This window comes from Pezoporus flaviventris, unplaced genomic scaffold (genome assembly GCF_033815535.1).
Source record: "Pezoporus flaviventris isolate CSIRO_AGI_PZ_B2104156 unplaced genomic scaffold, CSIRO_AGI_Pfla_v1 ptg000213l, whole genome shotgun sequence".
Classification (NCBI taxonomy): Eukaryota; Metazoa; Chordata; class Aves; order Psittaciformes; family Psittacidae; genus Pezoporus; species Pezoporus flaviventris.
Genome location: NW_026892761.1, coordinates 13,016,207 through 13,040,336, shown reverse-complemented (window position 1 = coordinate 13,040,336; position 24,130 = coordinate 13,016,207). Strand labels below are relative to the sequence as shown.

The 24,130-nt window shown below is 47.4% G+C and overlaps 1 protein-coding gene across 3 annotated transcripts in view; it reads left to right on the top strand.

Annotated features, from left to right (window-relative positions):
• The window catches only part of TOX2 (TOX high mobility group box family member 2), a 137,216-nt gene that overhangs the window by 12,065 nt on the left and 101,021 nt on the right, over nt 1–24,130 (top strand). The window contains exon 2 of one of the 3 annotated variants that reach the window (XM_061441451.1): nt 6,421–6,479. The exons of the other annotated variants lie outside the window; for them this stretch is intronic. The gene's annotated coding sequence lies outside the window, so the exon portion shown is untranslated. The remainder of the gene's footprint in view (nt 1–6,420; nt 6,480–24,130) is intronic. 3 annotated transcript variants of the gene reach the window in all.

Genomic DNA, 24,130 nt, shown 5'->3' with positions numbered 1-24,130 from the left:
ATGTAAACCTAGAATCACACGCTAACGCTCTAATCCGGGTGCTCCAAAATGCGCTGGATGGGATTCACCCCATCAGGCACATTGCACTGGAGTCCCCTTGGCTCTGCAGTCACCAGGGTGGGATGCCACCAGCCACAACATCCACAGCCAGCATCACCATGGTCACTAGTGGCTTTAGTGGGAGCATGACCCTATAAGTCACTCAGGACTGGGATTTAAGCTGTTTGCAGAGCCTGGTACCTGCACAATTAAGCTTGGTTTTGGCAGCAGGGTCTATGTTTGTGCTGTTAGGTTTGCAGCAGTGTGGCTGATGCCGTGTGTGTGGTTCTGTGCTAGCACCAAACTGCAGCTTTGTGCATCTCTGCCCCATCATGGTCCCTGGTCAAGGGCCAAGCCTGCTTATGCGGTCCCCATGCTCCAGCTGATGGATTTGAGCTCCTGGAGCATCTTCATGGAGATACCGTGTTCCTGCAGAGACAGAGAGTATGGGCCCTCCTCTGAAGTGTGCACGCTCTCTTGGTGGCAACCAGTTATTTACCTGGAAAGTGATGTTAACAAAAATCTTAATGAATTTCTGAGCAATGCTTAATATGATTTGGCAGGCAGAATTATTTAAAAGAGAGAGCTCCACCATTGCTTGTGCCCAACCTCTTCCCCGCACATGCCACTCTTTCTGAGATTAAAAAGAGATTAAATCCTGCTGAGCTGGCAGGTGATGCTGATGAGCGTTTGGAGGGGATTAGAGCAAATCCATTCCTCCTTCTGATTTAGCTCAAGATTTGAATTCATTGATAAAATTTGCTCAGGTTACATCTCTGAAACCTGCTCCACGCCAGTGAATCTGCAGGGGTGTAAATGAAGGCAGAACATGTTTCTGGTCCAGAAAGGCCAATGAATTAACCTTTATAAGATTCATGAATGTTTAAGATCCCTGTACGTCTATTCTTGTTGTAGTGTCCAGTTAACCCATGCTGCCACAGAATTAAAGGGTGCCTAGGCTGGCTCCTTGGCTGGAGGAACCTGGCCTGATGCTTCTGCTGCACTGCAGTATGGCTGTGAGATGCTCTGCAACAACAGACCTGTGTGTGCAGTATGGCCTATTCACATATCGCTTCAGTCTGAGCCAAAAAAATGCCATCTCTCAAACGAGGGATGAAGTGGAACGTGTTCAGGGACTAGATCCAGCCAATGCTGTGTTGGTATCCTGGCTGCTGTTTTTCTTCTGTGGTGGCCTGGCAGTGGGACTAGAGGCTAAAGAGGATGTTCTTGGGAGCCTCCAGCAGCTACTGGACCCTTTGGTATATCTGCATGCATCCTACAGCAGCAGCACAGGGGTGCTGGGACTCCACAGTGTGCTGTTACACTGTGCTCCAGCATCAAAAAGGTTTTCAGAGTGCTGAGACCTACCATGATGTCTGAGCACCCTCTGGGGAAGGAATTGTTCCTCATCTCCATCTAAACCTGCCCTGGTGCAGCTTGAGGCCGTTTCCTCTTGTCCCATCCCTTGTTCCTTGGGAGCAGATCCCAGTCCCTCCTGGCTCCATCCTCCTGTCAGGCAGTTGTAGGGAGCGATCAGGTCCCCCCTGAGCCTTCTCTTCTCCAGACTGAACCCCCCAGGTCCCTCAGCCGTTCCCCATCACACTTGTGCTCCAGGCCCTGCGCCAGCTCCATTCCCTTCTCTGGCCCTGCTCCAGCACCTCAATGTCTCTCCTGTAGTGAGGGGCCCAGAGCTGAACACAGGATTCGAGGTGCGGCATCACCAGCACCCAGTGCTGGGGCGCAATCCCTGCCCTGGCCCTGCTGCCTCACTGGTGCTGGTACAGGCCAGGATGCTGATGGCTACTTGGCTGCTCATGTTCAGCTCCATCAATGAGCACCCCCAGGTCCTTTTCCATGAGCAGCTTCCTGTGAATATCCTGTGAACCCAAATTCCCAGCAACCGCTCAGGGAAGCTGTGGTGCCTCTGGAGGTGCCAGTCCCTGTGTGTCTGCTTGCTTCAAAGCCCCTTGGGCTGCAGCTGCGAAGGGAGCCCAGTGAAGTTTGGCTGCTGCCGTGGAGCTCTTTGCTGTCTCTAATTTGGTGACTTGAATCTCTCATGAAAGAGAGCACTGTCGATGTACTGTGGGCCAGGAGGAGCACTTATCCCCACTGTGATCTGAAGTTCCAGGCTCTCTACAATAGGACTAAAGTCTGAGATGGTCTGAACATCTGATGGTCTTTTTGCTTTCTCTGAGTTGCTTTGGATTTATACAGCTGTAACAGCACCCACAGACCCCTGCTGATCATTATAGATGTTGGTGGGATGGGTAGGTAAAATGAAGCTCAATGGTAAGTCACAGGCAACTCTGAATACTTTCAAGAACGTAACACTTGGGAATACTTTAGAAAATAACCTTCTTTTGTTTTTCAGTGTACCATTGGAATATAACTTTTCTAAAAGTAGGGGGAAAGACAGCTTGAAACTAAATATATTATTAAAGAGAGCTTCCTTAAGCTCTGTCATTAAGCAAGAGGGTTTTGAGGCAAGGGTTTTCCAGTTTCCTTATCATGTTGCTGCACAACCTGGTGTGTGCCAATGAGTGTGTCTCCTTCAAGAGGGGCAAAATATGAAGTTAAATTCACCATATGGTGGAGGAGGATGTTTGGTATCCGCTTTTTGTGTGATGATGGTAGTTTGTTTAAAATCAAGTTACCTTTGTATTTGCTTAGTTTAACTTCAACCAGGAAAATAATGGCTGTTGTAATGTCTTTATTAGAGGAATATTGTTTTAAAGCACTTTGGGGTTACATTAGTTGAGTGCAAAATGAATTCCTGCTCTGGAGCAAATAAACCCCAGTGGGGCTGAATGCTGGGAGCTGACAGCTTGATGTGGGGATGTGCTCACAGATGGGTCTCCAGGGGCTGGTTCTTGATGGAATTCATCCCGCTCCTTCTCTTCCCTCCTCCCTTCGCTCACCTTAGTGAAGCAGCATCTCACCCCAGCACGTGGTTACGGCACCGACATCAAACTGGGAGGCACTGCGTGGCATGGGGGGGGCGGTATCTGGACACTCAGCCTGAGTGTGAAAGAATCATAGAACCAGTTTGGCTGGAAAAGCCCTTTAAGCTCATCCAGTCCAACCATTCCCAGCACTGCCAAGGCCACCACTAACCCACGGCACTGAGGCCTCATCTCCATGGTGTGTGAACCCTTGCAGGGACGGTGACTCCAGCCCTGCCCTGGGCAGCCTGTTCCAATGCCTGAGCACCCTCTGGGGAAGGAATTGCTCCTCAGCTCCATCTAAACCTGCCCTGGTGCAGCTTGAGGCCGTTTCCTCTTGTCCTAAGGCACCTAAAGGTGCCTGCACGTCCATGCCTGCGCCTCATCCTGAAGCATCCTGCAGATGCACACACGGTATGTGAGCTGAGGCTTCTCAAAGCTTGGCACAGGTTGGTTTTCAGGCAGCATCCAATGATATCATACAGCAAGCATTAGGAGAACAACATCTGGTAGCTCTGCTGTCTACATGCCCACTGCAAACAATTCTTCAGACCTGTGTAAACGTTCAGTTTAGTCACATAACAGTGTGGGAAGAGACTCACACAGTCAAGGCCACCTGCTTGCCTCTTTTTCTTTCACATAAAATAATGAGGATGGTGTTTTGTGTTCGGTTCTGTTTCCAGTGCAATAAGTGACACTTTAAAAGCAGCTAAATGCATTAGGAAGAGAAGTCAGGATCTCTTATTGCAGAGGTGTCAACAGTTTTATTTTAAGCTTAATGTTACAGTTAGCTCATTATCTCCACATTGTAAAACACAGGCAGGGAGGACTTGGATGCCCTGCTGGAGGGGTTAGTTCCTGGCTGTGGGTAGGAGGTGTTTCTTGGGAAGGGCTGTTCATGCAGATCTGGGCTCTGGAGCTCCTGTTCTGCAGCCCCTCACCCCAGCATGGTGGTTTCCAGTACTGGATGTGGCAGTGCCTCTCCTCTATCTGAAAGTGCTCAGAGCTGGTGTGAAGCCTTGAGAGTAAACATGGTAAAAGTGCTGTGCAAGCTCCAGCCCTGGCGGGTGTCACGGTGTGCCCGTAGGATGCAAACCTCCCAAACTGCAAGGGCCTTGAGCAGTTCACTGGAGTTGGACAGGGCCTTGAGCAACCTGGTTTAGTGGAAGGTGTCCCTGCCCATGGCAGGGGTTGGAACTGGATGAGCTCTAAGGTCCCTTCAACCCAAACCAGTCTGGGATTCTGTGATCATAAGAAAGTACAGTTATTGTGCAAGTGAGAAACTGTGGTTTGATCTCATCTTTAGTTCCAGAAGACCTCTGGAGACATAGATGCCATCAGCATCCTAGACCTATGCTATGCAGGGTTTGATGCAGACACCAGCGTTTTGCATCAGGCTGCTGTGTTTCAGCAGCACTGACTTCAGAAGGGGCTCTAAAATAACTAGGATTGGTCAGGCATCCCTGGTGGGTTGCAAAACTCAGACTTCAGACATCAGAGAATCAATCCCACCTCTGAATTCCCTGAGCGCTAGGGTCAATTACCTTGTGATGCAGTCTCCTCAGGACACATGGTTTATGGTTTTACCAGAATCATCAAAGCTGACAAGTTTCGTCAATCCTATTCCTTCCTCCCGGTGACCACACGCTTGGTGAAATGTTCACATTCTTCCTTCCTCTTTCTCTCTGTGTGAAATGTCCCACCTTCTTGTGTGGAACACTGCAGAGAGCACATGGCTGCCTGCAATACAGGAGCCCCTGGAGCTGCTCTGGGAGGTGGAGCAGCAGCTCTCCAGGCTTGCAGAATGCTCCCTCTTTAGCACATCATCTTGTTCCTTTTCCTTTTGGAAAACTGGGGAAAAAATTGTTAAAGGAGGAGCTCATCTACTTTCATGCTCATCACATTGCTATGATGATGAGAGGACAGGCTGTGAGAGCTGGGCTTGTTCAGCATCGAGAACAGAAGGCTTCTTCAGGGGAGACCTTAGAGCAGCTCCAGTGCCTAAAGGGGCTACAAGAAGCCTGGAGAGGGGCTTTGGACAAAGGATGTAGGGACAGGCCAAGGGGAATGGCTTTAACCTGCCAGAGGGGAGACTGAGATGAGCTCTTAGGCAGAAGCTCTTCCCTGTGAGGGTGCTGAGGCGCTGGCACAGGGTGCCCAGAGAAGCTGTGGCTGCCCCATCCCTGGCAGTGTTCAAGGTCAGGTTGGACCCAGGGGCTTGGAGCAAGCTGCTCTAGTGGAAGGGGTCCCTGCCCGTGGCAGGGATTGGAACTGGATGAGCTTTAAGGTCCCTTCCAACCCAAACCAGTCTGGGATTCTATGAGAGGGTGATTCTGTGATAGGAAAGGTGACCACTGAACTGGTAACCACTGACTGCATGGCTTTTGCTGAGATCCTAAGCAATGAACTTCAGAAATGGAGTAAGGTCCATGTTGTTGGTGAAGATCATGAATTGTATGTCTGACCTGAGTACACAGAAGCTATAGTCTGTGTGGGAAGGGTAGGGCTGACAGAGGCAATTTCCCCAATCCAGTGAATGGCCAAGGCTCTGCTGAGTGGTGGCATCAAGAGATGGCCCCCAACAGGGGCCAGCACACAGAAGTTGGCTTGGGTTGGGGTCTCTGCCTCTGCCCACTGATGGGGGAGCTGTGGAGGAGAGGAAGGGGTTAAAATGAATGCAGACTGTCCAATGGGCATAAGCATACATGTGTGAAGACTGACTTCTCTGTTGCATTGTGCTGTTTTCATACAAAGGATTGCAGGGATCCACTCTGGACCTCTCCAGAGACCCCGCTTCTCTTCCCTGTCCACACATGATGGGGAGTTCCTCCCTGGCATGAAAGAGGTGTTCAGTCTCCATCCAAGGGGCTGTGTCTTGACATTCCTTGATGGATGAAGCCTTTTCTGATACTTTGGCACTTCAGCTCGCGTTACCATCTTCACTGATCTTGGGCATCACTTATATTTAACACTTGTTAAATTTGGTATGAGCTGACTTGATTAGCAAAGACAAAAAAGAAAGAAAACCTTAAAACATGAAGCCCAAGAGATGGGTACATTTAAGTGCTATTAAGGGGTTATCGGTAGTGTCCAGCTGTGTCTATTGATTCAGTTCTGCAGTCTGAGAAGCCCTGTGTCTTTGTAATGAGTGGCATCTGGTTTCTTCCATCTCCTCTACCCTTTCCTCTTTGCTTGTCCCACCTTTGCTTCAAGAGCCCTGCCAGCTGCATCCATGCAGACAAGAGGGAAAGTTGCTCTGAGATATCCATGCTTTGGAGAAGCTGTTGGACTGGTCAGAGCCCTACAGCCCCAGAGTGTTGAGGTACAACAGCTCCTAGTGCTGCTCCTACAAGTGTCATGAGGCTGCGGCCAGAGGCCAGGATGAGGGGCCTCGCCTGGAAGGTATTTGTTTACAGACTTCAGTTTGATCCCTCTGCAGCTCCTGCCACAGAGCCTTGATGATGGTGAATGCTTCTCTCCACCGAGTCACTTTGAGTGGTGAGTTAAATCACTGCAATTTTTTCGCCTCCAGTATTCAGTGTTCTGAGCTAAATTAGAATAGAAACCTTTTCCAACCGTTCCTTTTAATAAAGTATTTAGTTAATAGATGATGCATAGCTCACAAAGCTTGCAAGTATCTGACACGGGCTATCATAATATTATGATATTTAACAGCAAAACCTACTGCATTATCAACTTACCTCTATAGCATGGAGGAGGCAACAGCTGAGGCATAAAAACTAATGCTTCAGTATGACAGAGCTAAAATTGAACTTGGCAATTACCGCGTGCATGATTCGCAGTATTGTGAAGTGAAGCTACTATATAAATCAGCTCCAGTAATCACAGGGTTTAAAATTAGTCAGTTACTATTAACTCTGCCAGTGTTAGCATATGTTCGAGAATTATAGAAGTGAAAGGTATGGAATATCTAAAGTACAGGTTTAAAGTAAACCACTTGAACAAGCTCCCAGTGGGAGGATTTTAAGTTCATGCAGAAGTAAGGTTTTGGGTACTCTGAGAAAGGTTTGTGGAACATATTTAATTGCACATTGCAGTGTAATCTTTTGAATGCTTAACATCCTTCAGAAAGCACCTTTTCATGTTCCCAAAGACTTTCACAGTTCACAGAGGGGAGAGTGATGATTGAAGTTAATTTTTTCTCCCTTCAGGTTTTTTTTTCCTGAGCAGTGCTATTCAAATAGGCTGCAGAGCTCTTCAATGCCAGGCACAGAAAAAAGGAAACAGCAGGATAATGTTTTAAAATCATTATGGGGAAGTGAAAGGCTGCTCTGAGCACAGCACAGAAATTAGCAACTGCTATGATTGCTGAATTCTTATTCAATGCAAAATTCATGGAATTTGCTGCTATGGAAAATAAGGGAGTCAAGTTATTTAACAGGATTCTAAATTAGGTAGGGTGCACAAATATTTTAGGTGGGACACAGAGCTGTGTGTTGCTGCAGGGGACCGGAGCTGGGAGCAGCTCTGCTGGGTCAGATGGCTGCTTTTTGTCCAGCCCTGTCCCCTCGCTCCTTTGGTTCATGGTAACGTTTTCAACTTGATTTTTGAAGTGACACTGTTTGGGTCTTGGTGAGATGTGGCTGAAGCAGGGAGAGGGTAGGTGACTGCCTTGCTACAGGGCTTGTGCCCCTCGCTCAGGCCTTGCTGCATCAGGAGGATGCGCAGTGATGCAATTCTGAAAGAGGTGCATCCAGTGTTAGAGGGATGGCAGAGGAGGAGATGGCACAAGTCCCCTGGGATCCCTCAGCCTGGCCTGGGCTGCTGCAAGCAGCTGCTGGAGGATGCTTCTGGCACTTAATCCCATTTCGAATGCCTCAGTCCTTGGTTTCTCCCTCCCTGCACCCCATCCAGGGAAGGCAGGCAGTCCTCTGGTGAAGTTTCCCAGCTGGATGCTTTTCCTGCTGGTGAATCCAAACCCACATTTCCTTTACTTCATCCATAGTTCAAGCTGGTCCTGCCACACGCAGGCAACACCCCCTGTACTCCTGCTGGCAGTTCCTATCCCTCTTTTCTCTCTTTCTGTGTCTGACCTTCAGATTCTAACATAAGTCATGATGACTTTTGTGGGCTTTCTTTTTCCGCACTTGCCTGTTGTCCATAGAGCTTTGTTCAGTTACAGCCACGTCTGGTTCCAGAATAGGCAACTTGTGTCTTGTTTCTAACTCCAGTGAAGTGGAAACGTTTCAGCAAATCTGTGCTTTAGTCTTTCTTTACTTTTAGTCCCCCCATGTGTCCTAATTATTTAGTGCAACTCATTCAGCCAGAGTTTTTGAAGATGCTCATGCTCTGGCAGGGAGAAAGATCAGATTAGACTGTCTTTTCTCTCTTTCTCCTTTTTTCTCCTTTCTTTCTCTCTCTTGCTTTTAAAAATAGAGAAATAAGAGGAGGACTCTGCTATTCTGGCAAGCAGCACACAGAAAAATGCTTTGTTAATCACAGTGCAGCCTGATCAGGTGGAGAGATGGAAAAGTTAACACCGAGGCTGTTTGGGTGCTGATCCAGGGCAGCACCCGCACGTGATAACAGAGTTAAGTCTCTCTGAGATAAAGACTGAAGACTGTGAAGGTCACTGTGCACACATGAACCTATTTGCCATCATGTTGGGGGCTTTATATTTTGGAAATAGGCTCTGTTATTTGTCTCACCAGCAGGAAGACGTTACCTTATCAGTCCCAGATAAAACTTGCTGCATTCCGTTAAAGCCTTTTGAAATACATAATTCTCAATTGGCTGATACAGGGTAAATTGCCACCATTCTCTCTGCCAGTAACTTTAAGATTCACGAAGAATTTATCAGTACATTTAACACTTCCATTGGAACTCTATTTCTGAGGTTATGGAAATGAGCTACAAATGAAAGTCACAACTCAAAAAGCAGGAAACATGCCTGTAAGCGAGGAAAAAGCTGTCACTGGCATTGTGAAGAAAGAGAGGTATAAATAGGGCATTGGGTTAGAAAGCAGGAAATCTGCGTGCTGTGGGTTTTACTTGGAATTTCTTCTGGTGACCCTAGATAAGATTGTTAACCCTTGGCTCTGCAGACGTTTGTATGTGCTCATTTATGGGCTCTGCTTCTGGCTTTTGGGATTGTCTGCATGAGCTAACTCTCTGAAAGCGTCGCCACTCCATCAATCATGGGTGTGTGGTTTTCATGCTTAGCGAGGATCACTTCACCAAAGAGACTGGATTTCTCAATATTTCCTGTAGAATTTAGTCTTGTCCGCGCACTGCATGGCCTGGGGAGAGACAGTGAAGGGTCTGTCCTCGCAAGCAAGGAGAGGGATTGTGTCACAGATGTGGTGTCAGTTCCTGCTGCAGATGAGCTTAATGCAGTCGCTGACCACAACTCCAGTTTAATTTCACAGAGAAGGTAAAATAAATAGTTTAAATCAGGGAGAGTTTTTATATATCCATGGTGGACCCAAAAGATCCTTCCATGGGAACCAGTGCATGGGTACCCATGTGTGTTGGTCCTTGCTTGCAGCCTGCACAGAACCAGGGCTGTGTCCTGGGAGAAGTAAAATCCCAGTTTCCAGAGACAGGCACGTTTCTGCCCAAAACACACTATGGTCTTACAGCCTCCTATCAGCTGCTGAGTGTGTAGCGTATCAGCAGAACATGATCTGGTATTTGTCAACCTTGTCTATATAACTTTGTTCAAAGTGGGTATTTTAGGGTTTTTTATGGCATACACCAGATACAGCAATAGGCAGGGGGGAAACCATCCGGGTGGGGAGTTGCAATGAGAAAGCCTAAGGGACAGGTAACAGATAGTTACTACTAAATGAGGCGCTGAGCAGCATCCCACCCGTGATAAGGTTAAGGGATGTATATTGCATCACGCCCTCTGCAGTTGGAGAGGCAGGTCTTGGAGCACCCTGGGTGTCTTGGGGCATCCTGAATGTGCCCCAGAGGGGATGCTGCCTGCCCTCCTGCCCACCACTATCTGGAGGTGCTTTGGATTTTGTGGTGATGTCCTGTTCCTGGGATGACCCAGCACTGCTCCACCAGGCAGCCAGGGGAACGTGGCCGTGGAGAAGAGCCATCCCACAGCTGTTAATGACTTAAAAACCATGCCGAGGCAAAAGCAATGTTGTGAGAAGGGGGCCTGGCCTCTCTGACACTGATGCCTTCAGTTCCCAAGCTGACACCTCTAGTGCATACGTAAGTCAGAGGGTCATGTGGGTCTGTAATAACATGACAAATAGGTATGATAGTTCTGACTGCTGCAAGCTATACATTTGGCCTGAGGAGTTATTTCAGGCTTGCGCAGTTTAAAATTGTCTCACAGCCTGAAATCACATCTCGAATAGAAATAATAGCCTCCAATCTCTGCAATCCCTGCCTGCTCTATAATAAAGAAATGGTGACTTCCCCAGAGGTGTCATCCCAGCAGCAGCACAACTGCTTCCCAGGAGCTCTGGCACCAAGGAATGTTTGTCTCACGGATGAGATGCAGGAATTGGGATGTTTCCACACATCTTATGACTATAAAAGTTGGTAATCGTAAGTTTTGTTGGTTTGGGGGTTTTATTTTGCTCTTGGCTCAGTTTCCTCAGGATTAGAGTATTAAAAATGAAAATGTGATGGATGCTGTGTACCTGGGCAGGGGGCACCGATCAGCTCTTAAAAGCTGAAGCTGAATCCTTGAGGGGAAACCATGAAGCATTCTCCATGTTTCTTGTCCTTTGATGTCCCTTGCCTCTGTGCACAGAATGATCAAATGGTTTGGGCTGGAAGGGACCTTAAAGCTCATCCAATTCCAACCCCTGCCACGGGCAGGGACACCTTCCTTGCTCCAGGCCCCTGCTCCCAACCTGGCCTTGAACACTGCCAGAGACCATCTCACTACGATGCTCCTGGTGCTTTCATAGGGATGTTCCTAGTGCCAAACCTGCACGATTGTGACTCTGCAGGGAGTGACTTTTCTGCCTTTGACTTAGAGCCCCAAAGCTGAGCATATTTGGAGAAGGCTTTACACTGCTTGCAGGGCCCTTTGCAGACGCTGTAGCTGAAACTGGTGGGGACAGAGCAGTCGGCCCCTTTGTAGGCAAAGCAGAATCTGTCTCGTCTGGGGCGCACGCAAACATTTGCTCTGTGGGCTGCGCTGCAGCGGCTCTTCTCTTGGTGCAGGTTGTTTTGTTTCCTGTGGTGTCTGTGTTGCTGTTGAGGCAGTTCCACAAACCTCCTGTTTCTCCCAGGGCTGTTTGCATGGCAGGTGTTTGCTGTGATAAAATATTGATGGGGAGGAGGAGGAAGGCAGGTTTTGTTCTCCGGCTGTCCCTATCTCTTGTTGGTTTTCAGGTGGGAGGTACAGAAGTGCCTTGGTTGATTTTAAAACCAAGGTCAAGATATCTAGAGAATTTGTAGAATTTGGGTATATCTGGGGTTTGGAGCAGATTGGAATAACTCTGTTAAATCCCTGCCTTTGCTACAAGTTGGAGCTGGATGCTGTTTGGGCAAGTGTTCCAGCCCCAGCAGTGTTCAAGGTCAGGTTGGGCAGGCGGGTTGGAACTGGATGATCTTAAGGTTGTTTCCAAGCCTAACCATTCTATGATTCTGTGGATAGAGGAGCAGGGCAGAAGGTGTGGTGGACAGTGAGGTGTCCCAGGATGCATGTTGGGCATTCAGCACTGTGCCTGTCTGTGCTGCTGTCTTGTGCTGCCCTGCCAGCATTGCTGGTCTTCCAACACCCCAAACGCAGCACGTTCCTGCTCATGGTGCCTTTGTTGATGTCATCAAACTGGAATAAAAACTGGAAAAGCATTATAAAACCCTATGGACACAAACCTCTGGACTCCTTGATGGGCAGAGCTGCCCACTGACTGCCTGGATCCTTCCAGCGCAGGATGAGAGCTCAGCATGCTCCCTGCCCACAGTGTGCACTGGCACAGGCTGAGCCCCGAGCCTTCACCTGGCACATGAGGGAAGGGCTGGTGGCTCTGTGGGGGTCAGAGTCCCGTTTGGTGCTTGAGCTGGTCCTGTGAGACGTGCTCCCTGAAAGACCGTTGCACAGCAGGAGTGGTAGGTGAGAGGAGCAGGCAGCACCGAGGAGGGAGGATGGTGAAAGGAGACTTGAGGGAGGCAGGGACAACGAGCTGCACTTGTTTGTATTTTAGACTCTGCATTGCTGCTGTGGTGCTTTTGCCCAACCCTCTCCTGCCTTTTCTTTCTGCCTGGTCTTCCTGCCAGCTCTGATTTTCTGCCCCGGCAGGCTGAGGCTGTCCCAGGTGTAACTAAAGATGGAGCATAGTGAGGAGAAGGTGATTTTGCTTTTATGCTTCTGTGATAAATGGAGTATAAGGTGATTTTGTATTCAACAGAGATGCTGAGCATTTAATACCAACCTATACCCTGCAAGAGAGCTTCTTCCCTAACGCTGCAGGTGGCAGGTTGAGAAGCCAGGATCTTGCTTAATCACATTACTCCTGTATTTTTTCTGCAGAGAAGTATGTAGGATGCTTCTTTCCCCTTCCTGAAGAATGATAAACTCGCCTGGACCAGCTGCTTTGTGGGGTGTTGAGCAACATCCATATGCCCATGGGGAAATCAGGGATAAAGAGGGGAAAACATGTAGGACAGGTGCAGTGTGGAGTCTCTTCCCTGGCAGGGAATGAAGGAGGAAGGTCACTGCACCAATTGTGGGACTGGGTGGGTCTGAGGAGAGCTGTGGAAGGGGATCACTGGGTTGCAAAAGTCTGGGTGCCCTCCAGTAGGGCCAGTAAAGCTGGCTGGGAGGCTGTGCCTTCAGGTGGGCCGTGTGCTGCAGGCTGCCCACCCTGTGCAGGGCTCAGGGCCCTTTGGTAACATAGAATTCTTTTTCTAATACATAAACAGAAAAAAAGCCCCGCTTTTGTCTTAATAGAAACAAAAACAGGAGGTGATCGCCCCAGAAACTGCACTGTGCAGAAGCTCTATGCGGCTGTGGTTTTTGTTTCTGTCTAGCTATAACTATCTGATGAACCGTTTCTGTTGGGTTTTTCTTGTCTATTTTTCTTCTAGTCTATTTTTAACTTTTTTCTATTTTCCCTGCATGAAAGAAGCCAGAATCTTTTTCTGGCCAGTTTGTAGCTCTGCTGTTCCCAGCTCTAGCCATTAGCAGCGTGTTCATACTTGGTGTAAGAGAGTGTGCTCCAAACCCCCGTCCACGTGCCAGGCCTGAATGTGACCTCCAGAGAGGATATTAAATGACTTTAAAAACCTCTCTGCAGTAGTATATGTGTAACACACCGTGGGTTTGGCATTAGTATTGACTGATGCTGCAGGATGAGGATTGGTGGTGGCTGGTGAGCTCAGTTGGGACTTCGAAGTGCCAGTGGGATTCAGGTCCCTCCTGTATGGGCTTAAGGAACTGTCAAATCTACTGCTAAGAGCTAAATATCCATTAAAAGTTAAACATTCAGTTACTCTTAATACTGAAGGGAGAGGTACCTGTGCTCAACTCAAAGGAACAAACCCGTAAGTGATACATGGGTTTGGGTGTTATTTTTAGTCATTGCAATGAACACTTTTGCTTTGTCCTTGTTTTCTCATTGTTGTGTACCTTTGGACTTGCTGTTCTGTTCACCATTGCTCATGTGCTGTCCTGCCCAGGGACTTCTAACACCCAGCAAGAGCTGCTGTCAGAGCTGATCCCCACATTTGCAGTACCAGGCAGTGTGTGATTTAGTTTGTGTCATTATCCCGACATCCCTGTTTCTCCGCAGGGTGTTCTGAGCTTTTTCTTGAAGCTTCACTACTCAATGGCTATTTCCAAAGGAGAGGTGTTCAACTAATTGGTCTGCAGCAAATCCTACAGTGCAGGATTGCTTGAAACTGGAATGAGGTGACTGCTTCACTAAGTCAGCGCGTTGGCATTGAGAGTAAACCCTAGAGCAGAGAGAAAGATGAAATTCAAGATCTGCTGTAGCTGGAAAATGGGAGTTAACATTGTCTCTTCAATACTTGGCTGTTAAACAGTGGTAAAGGGTGATACCCTTCATTAGAAGAAAGTGAAATGCAGCAAGCATTTACCTTGTTACAAGATCATAGAATCACAGAATGGTTTGTATAGGAAGGGTCCTTAAAGCTCATCCAGTTCCAACTCCCTGCCACGGGCAAAGACAACTTCCACTAGAGTAGGTTGCTTCAAGCCCCATCCAGCCTGGCCATTGAGAAGATCTTGTTGAGAAAGGGGTTTATCAGCTTTTGATGCTTCAGGGAAGTTATATTCTAGCTGGGGTTGTCCTTACAGAGATAACTACTCTCTGCAGCCTTGCACAGTGCAGTGCCAAACTACCAGTATAAGAAACCATGGATTAAAAATACCCAAGTCCTGTCTAAACCTTTGACTGTGGTGTTGCCAGCAACTTCTTAGCTTAATACTTCTAACACTTGGTTGTGGTTTTTGCACTGGCCTGATTCTCATGGGGATACGGTTATTGTTAGTCATTGCTCATGGCTGGCATTAAAGTAGGCTCAGAGGAAAGCTGCTCCTTGGTTTGTTCTCACCCAAGGCTTGCTGTCATTGGCATCTTGTTGCAAAGAAAGGTATCTATGTGTTATCAGATAAACGGGAGAATGTTTCTGATAAAGCTACAAAGACAAAGCCCTTAGATAAGATTCTCTTGAAGTGTGAGGCCTCTCTGAAAACTGCTTATTCCTATGGGGTCTCAACCACCCCTTGCGTACTGCAAGAAAGTCCTTGTGCATCAAACCAGTAGCAGGTGTCAATTGAAGGACAGCTGAATTACAGTCAGTCTGGGTGCCAGGAGGAAGGGCCAAGTTTGTCATTGTGAATGAGGTTCCTGTGTGACTGGGATTCTTCTCTCTGGTCACAAATTGGGTGTTGACACCCGCTGTATTTTACTGAATGAGTTTGCCTGGAGGTATTGTTTAAGGAGTATCTTTGTGTGACTGAATTCCAACCTGTTGGGTGTTTGCAAGCAGTTTGGTGTGGTATTTATTGATTTTCATATGACTGGTGTGCAGCTGAATAAACGAATGCTTCTTCCTTGGAGTGTTTGCAAGAAGCAGCTTGGAGCCAGCTTGAACACACAGCCTCAAGCACTGCTCTGCATCCCAACAGCTGTCCTGAGCTGCATGAGGAGGGGTGAAAACAAAGTCACTTCCTGGAAAGCAGAGAGAAAAAAACAATTGTGTTGTTAATGAGTCTTGTTGGCAATTTTATGGGGTTTTTTTACACTTAAAGGGTCTATAAGAAATCTGGAGAGGGACATTGTACAAGGGCAGGTAGTGATAGAACAAGGGGGAATGGCTTTAAAGTGAGAGAGGATAAATTTAAATTAGACATGAAGAAGAAATTCTTTACTAATAGTAAAGATATGGAGTGGGTGGAGAGACACTGGAACAGATTGCCCAGAGAAGCTGTACATAGAATGGTTTGGTTGGAAGGGACCTTAAAGCTCATCCAGCTCCAATCCCTGCCACGGGCAGGGACACCTTCCACTAGAGCAGCTTGCTCCAAGCCCCTGCGTCCAACCTGCCCTTGAACACTGCCAGGGATGGGGCAGCCACAGCTTCTCTGGGCACCCTGGGCCAGCGCCTCAGCACCCTCACAGGGAAGAGCTTTTGCCTAAGAGGATATCTCAATTACCTATACCCTGCTGGTATAGTGTTAAGTATTGAATATATAATATAGTGTTAAATATTTAGTATAGTGCTGATATTGGTGTTAAGATATTAACCCCAATATGAGCTCTGTGCCCCTCCAGCTTGTGTTGCAGAAGCATGTCTTTACATTGCAGTCACTTTCTTGTGCGTTGTCTCTCAAAGCTGGAAGGATGCACTTAGTGTTAGGGGGACTGGGGCAGCAGCACCCTCATTGTTTTGGCTATCACGCACACAAAACACTTTAAGTTGTCACTCACAGATCATTATCCTGCACTTCTATCGCATCCCATAACCACCACCTTCCTCTTCTAATAGCAAGTGCAAGAGCACGAGTAAAATGCAAGATCTGATGGGTGGAGGGCTATGAATTCCCAAATAGAGTGGATTTGAGGGTTTAAAAACGATTATCTCTAATGCTTCTGTTTGTGGTGCGTGTCTCTGGACCAGCACAGGACTTGGAGGGCAGCACCAAACCCAGCTGGGCAGAGTTTTGGTGTTGATTTAAGCCTTTCCTAAGGCATGATGTGTTTGCAATGATACTGTTAATTTAGCAAACCTTTGGAGTGGCTGCTGCCTCGTGATCTGTATTAGTACAACTTTATACCCTCCGGCAGGCAGATCAGCATCCACACCAGGGAGTTTTAGTGGAATTAGGGCATCCAGAGACAAATGAAATGATGTGAGTTCAGCAGGCTCATCCCAGGGCTGCGTTTCAGGTGAGATCCTGGCACAGCCGGCCGGCGGGGAGACAGCGCTGAATGAGATGAGATGAGATGAGCAGGGCTCTGTCTTGGTTAGCAAAGACTACAAAGAGCAGATGTATTACTTATTTATGCAGCCCATATCCTGGTGTGACAGAGTGCAGTACAAAAGCTAAAATGACAGTAATTAGAACGGATCCGCACCCAGTGACCCAGGGAAAAGTGAAAACCTGGGAAGATAATCACGAGTGAAAGAGGCAACACACACCAGAAAATGGTGACGGTTACAATTTGAATGAGAATCGAGCTCCTAAAGCAAACTAGCTCCTGGAAATCCCATTAACACTGACAAACATCCAGCTCCAGGATTCGGGAAGTATCACAGCGAACATCTGTTCAGGTAAATAATGAGGGTGAATCCAGTTGCTGTTTGAAAATGCTGCCTGCTCCTTCTGCTTAAGGTGAGCCTGTTAATACAGGCTGCCTGTTAAAACAGCTCGCTATCATTACAGTGCTAACAATTACCATATTCTCTGTGGTTGGGGATTATGGAACACCTGGCTCCTGGCGTTAACTGCAGTGTGGCACCACAACTGCTCCCGCAACAGCAGCTCTGAGGATAACCCACGTTCTTGGCTTTAAGGATGATAGATTGCTGAAGAGTTGTGGTGTTTATGAGCCCTCTGAAATGGGCGAGATTCCAGTGAATTCAAGTCTGGATTCTGTTCTAATTTGCTCGCTGCTCCATCCATCTGTTTCTGCTTGGGTTTTAAATCCAGTCAAAGTTGGGTTCTCTGATATTTCTTGAAACTGTTTTGTGTTTGTTTGGTTTTGAGGAGGAGGCCCAGCTTGTGAGCTGAAAAAGACCTCAAAGGCTCTAGCTGAAGATGGCTTTGATTGCACTCAGTTGACTGGGGGCACTGGTTCAACATCTTCATTTTATAGGCATCCAACACAAATAATTTAGATTCCCAGAATCAAACCTGAAAAGGAGCCATGGTCATCCAGGAGAGCTGGGATGGTCAGGCTGGCTTCAGGCAGTCCTGTTGACTTTGTGAGGTCTTCTGGTTGGCTTTGACTTTTGAGAAGATAAGGATCAGACTCCTCCCGAGACATGTGTGAGCTGGTATGCCTTTGGAGGACAGGCTTGCAGCCTTGCCTCTTGCATCCGTGCTGATACACCAAGTGGCACTGTCTTGGCTGCTTGGGTACAGGAAAATGATGACAGTGTGGTCCGAGTTACCTCTCAGCCAGAGAACAAAGTGTGTGGTGAGTGCCTGGCTATAACTGGGCAGAGAGAATGTTACAGGCTGATCTGTGTGCACAGGTTGGGCAGTTAATCAGGGCTGGATTGGGTGCTTTTCCAGAGCTTTATTCATGTGTAAGCTCCATTCATGTGTAAAGGAAAACAGCCTTGTACTGGAATCATGGGGCATGAGTCAAATGCCCAAATGCAGCCATCCCCTCACCTCTGCTTGCTGGAGCATCTTCTGAGTGGCAGCCTGGCTGGTCCTGCTCTGACCAGCACCCTGAGAACAGCAGCTTTTCACCTCAAAATATTTGCTGTTTCTGCAGGGGTGGGGGTATTCCTATATCCATGCTTGGTGTGCCCAACACCCCTGGCATGGTGACACACTGTAGGATCCCTTGGAGAGGTCTGGGGCAGTCCAGCCTGGCCATTTTAGCCATGATGAGCAACCCAGCAGCAACGGTCATGGAGCTCAACCACGCTATGCTATGACAGATGTGGTATTTTAGCTGCAGCATGGTGTGCACAAACTGGTTCAGAGTGAGCAAGGGGTGGTCACTTTGATCCCTGGAGCAGTGTGGGCTGTGTTTTCAGGGCCTGACCCACCCCTGTGCAGGCAGAGCATGCATGCCATCCTCCATGGGGGTTTTTGCCTGCAGCTTTCTCTCTTGGCTCTATTTGCTCACCAAAGGCGCAACAGGACAAACCTGCAGGAAGGGAGAGTTGGAAGAGATCCTACTTCTTTTCCATTATTTTATGCTAGTAGCAGGAATAGGTATGTGTATATCTATTTAAATATAAAGTGTGTTAAATGTTTCAGAATTGCCAGGGCTGGGATGGGACGTAGCACACGCAGAGAACAAAGCCTGTCAGTGAGTCTCTTGCCTTCAAACTGGCTGATAACCCTCTGTTCTGGCTAATTTTTAGTGTCATCAATCACAAGTAGCAAGACAGAAGCCTCGCGGTGCCCTTTGTGCACCACAGAGCTCATTGAAGACCTATTAGTTCTTTCAGTTAATTCTGGTGACATATTTATAGCAGGGAGATCTACAGCACCGATTTCCTACAGGACACATCACAGTTTGACATCAGATTAAGTTATAGAGTCCCTTTTCCTGGCTGGATCAATGGGTACAGTCAAACAGAGCCTCATCTACATGCAGATGAGAAGGATTAGATTTAAATCGGCACATGTCAGTAATGGCTGTTTTTCCCACCAAGGGAAGAATAGGCAGGGAAAAATTTCCGTCATTAATAATTGAAGTTTATGGGGGGGGGGGGGAAATGAACATATCATATACCGTTCCTGCAGATAACAGGGCCCTGCTTTTGCTGGTAAGTCTGTCTGGCAGAGAAGTGCTAAAAATTATGATGATTATCACTGGGTTTCTGAATCTGTTATGAATCTTCTGCAGTTGTGGAATATATTAACAAATGCCCTTTTGTAGCAGAGCTGAAAATACTATTGGTAGCACAAAAGTGTCCATAGAAAATACGCACAGAATAGTTGGAAATGAGAGTTGGTATCGTTTGCCAGCATGAGGAGAATAACAAGCTCTGGTGTGGACTTTGTACAGCAGGGTGACTGGATGGGATGACCAGCACCCATCATGGTGGATGCTGGAGGATGTAGAAGGGCACTGATGTGTTCTTCTTCACCCATTCCATAGTAGAGGGATTTGGGCTTGCAGGTGACATGACAGTGATGCTCCCAGAGCCTGAGGTTGCCCAGGGCTTATCAAAAGACCTCCAGAAGCCATTAGAAAGGAGCTTTTGGAAGCTATTTACAATGTGAAAATGCAAAAGCTGTGTTTCTCCAGGCTGGAGAACAAGTTTTCTGTTCTTCTCTGTATTTTCAGAGAAGGCTCCCAGTGGTAACACTGAGTGTACACGTGCAGGCCATACCTGCTGAGTTTGCTGGCAGGGAACCACTTTCCCATTGTACATCCCTAAAACATTTTGGTTGCTCTTCATTGCTGCTGCTCTTTCCTTTGCCAATAATTTCTCCAGGCAGCCAAGCACTAGAGGTCGTGGTGCTCTGCAGTGAAGTTCTGTGCTTCGTGCTCACTCGGCATCCAAGAGCCTTAATCCCAGCAAGCATTCAAACAACAACAGCTCATGTAAATCAAGCAGGAAATAATACATGAGAAGAAGTGAACATGAATTTCTAATTAACTAAATCTGCAACTGGTGCATGCAACTTAAAGGGCATGTGATTTATCACCTGTCACTAAAAATGTTGGTTATAGCTTGTGCTTTCAGAACTGCAGTGTGCGTGTAGCTCAGCTGTGGAGTTAAAGGGCATCTGATTTATCACCTGACACCAGCCATACTGGTTAGAGCCTTCACGGCTGGGACAGCAGAGACACCATGTCTTGTTTCCACCAAATAGCTATTTGCTTGGTTATTCCTCCAGCAGAGAGATGTGTGAAGGACTTTCCTCTATTTATGTATTTGTTGAAACAAAGTGATAGTAGGAGCTGCATTTCCTCAGTGGAAAGGGAGGTCTGGAGCACAGGAGAGCAGACAGTTTGGCCAGCACAAGGTATGATGAGCCTGGGGGATCCTCAAGTATGTTGGTGGGTGAGAGCCCTTCTCTTTTGAGCTACAGAGCTCCATGGCTGATGTTGGCCACAAGGGCCACCTTGGCCACCCTTTCCATGTTTACAGTTCACAGACTTTGCCTGAGTGTTTGATTTGCAGCAGCCTTGAGGCCTTAATAGGGCTCAGTGATAGCTAATCAGATCTGCAGATGATCATCGATGCACAGTTGACTTAACTCCTGGGTGCCTGGAGGTTTAAGAGGGTTTGCTGAGACCAAATTTTAGGAAACCCCTATAATTGCAAGCTCATTGCTAGATTTGAGGAGCTTTGCTTGTTGGCCTCAGTGGAGCTTAAGCTTTCATTACTACTGAAAACCAGATCCTTCTTGCTAACAAAAAGGTGAGGATCCTCACACAAGCTGCGCATTGCGGTGTAGATGAAACTGGCTCATTCCCAGCTGGCTACCAATGTCATTGGGTTTGATGCAGAAGGTTCAGTGCCATTTAAGCATCACCAAATCAGCTCAGTTATCTGTATACGTCGGATGCTGGTTTCCAGGGGATCATGCAGAAATCTGTGGGAGCCATGTGTCCGTTGTTCATGGAAGGATTGGCCAAACTGAATCCCATCCTTTGGTATCAATAGATACTTGCAGTTGTCACCCCATATTTTTGTCTCTGTGTTCCCCTCTTTTCGTGACCTTGTGGACTTGAGGGAAGTTTTGAGTTTAACATGGTTTTCTCATGTCTTAGAGGCTCTCTGAGAAAAAACAGCTGTTACTAAGGGTGGGATAGACGAGTTTCTGTTCTTCCTCGTGAGTGAACGTGGAAGCAATGGTCCTGCCAGGCATGGGAACTGTGCTGCTGGAGAAGGCTGGCTGTGAAACTCTTCTTCCTACTCCTTGTGACCTTAAGCAGTCACAGGACTCTTTGGGTAACCCATCACCTTTCTGGGTTTGGTGTCATCTGCCGCATGTTCTTCATCAGTCTTAGTGCAGTTCAAGGGGTATGAGAAATGATGCCGAAGTAGTTCATACAGGTTGGGTCCACCAGAACTTAAACCTGTTGTGTGTGGATCATTTTAACCTTGGCTTGACATTAAATGCTAAGACAGATTGGGATGGGTCTTGGTTGGGTTTTTTATTGTGATATGGTGGGTTTTGGAGTATCTGGTGTGAAGTATTGAAAACTTTCCTATAACTGTGCATGGAGCAGTTGCTGTTGGCTGCATCAACAAGTAAGAAAGCTCATGGACCACAAAAACCTCATTACATAATGTCTGGAAATAGAAGACATATATGAGTTCAAGTAAGAGATACAGTAAATCATGAGACTCCTGAGGATGGAGGAAATTCTTTTAAGTGGGCTTTAATTACCAAGCTCAAGAAGTCTCCTAACCCAATGCTGAGTAGAAATCGGTGCTGACTGGAAGGGTTGGGTGCTGAAGCTGATGACTTCAGCTGAACTGGTTCCTGGATGAGGCCTCCAGAAAGCTGTCAGATGGTAAGCAGAAGCTCAGGGTGGTGGGAAACCGTTCTTAACCTCGCTGCTCCCCATCCTGGGACTGCAGGTGAGCTAGAGCAACAACAAAAGGTCCCATGAAGGGCAGGGTATGACACCCTCATCTGACTCATTGCCCTACTTTCTCCTGGGCTCTCTGGTGCAGTCTAGCCCTGATAGTTCTACTTTTTTATATGTGCACAAAATCACAGAACCCCAGCCTGGTTTGTGTTGGAAGGGACCTTAAAGCTCCTCCAGTTCCAGCCCCTTCCACGGGCAGGGACACTTTCCACTAGAGCAGCTTGCTCCAAGCTCCATCCATCCTGGCGTTGAACACTGCCAGGTATGGGGCATGTGATTATTAGGTTATGTCCTCATGCTCCCCAGGACCCATATGTCAATATCTAGTTACTGTGGAGATTTTTGGGGTGGTTATGGGTTTTTTTTTTGGTGGAGAAGGAGGAGTCTGTTAAAGATTTTTGTCTTCCTCTTTACTTGTGCTCCTCTCCCATGTGTTTTATTATTATGGGCAGTTATCAGGGCAGCCAAAGTGCCCAACTAGCAAGGGAGATATTCCATCAGCTCTGTATTTTTCTATATAGGAATAAAAGTGTGGTGAGGCCTCTCATGTAGTCAGGCTCTCAGAAGGGGTGGAGGAATGAAAAATGGGCAATGTGATAGCATTTTGCTACTACCTCAGCTGAAGGATGGAAGGAATCAAGGTAACATGCTTATTTGACAGGGAATACTTTGTGTACTTGTGTAATCTGTTGATCTGAGAATTAAATCACTTCTTCATCTTCTCTGCCATTGATCTTGGAGTCATTAGCGAAAGTACAAGCTGTCGGTGACATGCCCCCCTGCCTCACACAGTCCTCACGGAGGAGAGCATGCATCAGCAGATGCTTTTATTCACGTGAATCAAATGTGTTGTGCTTGTCCCCAGACCATGTTAACTATAAGGAAGAGGAAAAAAAAAGAGAGGAGCTGGAAGACTTGCAAATTTTGTTTCCCCTGATAGTTCTCTTTCCCCTTAGTTTTTTGCAGCTGACTCCCATACATAGGTGTGTATGGGGAGTATGGTGGTTTTTATATATATGTGGACATAAGTATATAAGTACTGAATACTAAGTATGTGTGTATGTGCATGCATGTATAAGTTCTGCAATATTTTAGCTCTGGTCAACCTCACTTACTGTGCTTTCTAATTGTAGAGACACAAGACATTTGTGCTTCAGAGATTTGTGTTGGAAGGGATGCTAAAGCTCCTCCAGTTCCAACCCCCTGCCAGGGGCTGGGATACCTTCTACTAGGCCAGGTTCTCCCACACCCCCTCCTGGGGCTGGCACCCTCTCCCAGCATGTCCTCTCTCAGCTTTCCAGAGGGAGTTTTTGTGCTTCTAAAGCTGTTATTTAAAACCCTCTTCTGCTGGTTTATTCCAGCTGTGAGCAGTCCCTTAGAAATCCGGTGTGCTATTTGCTTGTGAGTGCTTTTGGGATGAAGGCAGCGGGAGACCTGAGCACGGGCCAGGGAGTGATGAGCTGTAGAGGCGAATGGATAAAAGGAAGGTGGGTATTGCAAGCATCGGGCAAAATAACACAACACATGGGATTTAGGACTGAATCTTCCAGCTGCCTTGCAGTTTATCACGTTTAATCGCTATGCCACAGGGATGGACGCAGTACCAGAAAGCACAAGCTTGATCCCCACTGTCTACAGCGCCAATTCCCCACCATCACCCTCCTCCTCAACCCCATGCTGGTTTTCCTCTGTCAAGCAGGGTGACAGGCAACCAGGGGCAGGTGCCAAAGGACCAGCCTCGTGTTCCTACCGGTGCAGAGCCAGTAGGAGGAGCAGGACAGGGAGCGAGCACACCTCATGCTGCATGGATGGCACTCGGTGTTTCCCGCCACTGGAAGGGATAAAGAGAAAGGAAGATGAAAGAAACAATAATATTTTTACACTTACTGTAACTCAGCTTCAGATTTCATTAATTATTGTTTTGTCATGTTGGGAGCCTGGGGAGGAAAATATTAATCACAGGGTTTGCTGAGTGCTGTTTCAGTAAGTAAATGAATTTCAGTCAGGAAACTTGTTTGTGTGGATGTTTGGCTGGTTCCCGCTGTCGGCAGGCGAGCTCCCCATGGTTCCCAGCACTCCACAGAGCCCCGGCCATCCCCCCCATGGGCTTTTTGGCACATCTCAGTTGCAGCATTTGCTGTCACCACAGTGAGCAGAGTTTGTAGGTCCCGTTGGGTTTTCTTTTGCTTGTTCTTGTTTTCTTTTTGTTCTTTAATAACTTCTGGCAAAAAAAAAAAGCCCAAGAGCTGCCGTTTGTGGCTGAGGTGGTGGCAGCTACGGGATGCTGCACAGATCCAAACTGGCCGGTGCGAAACTCTTCTGGCCCCTGTGTAGATGTGTGAGAGGAATCCAACAGCAGGAGAGCATGGACCCATTACTCCTGCACCCTGTCTCCATCCTTTCATTCCCAAGTCATCGCTGTACAAGCTGCCCAGAGCA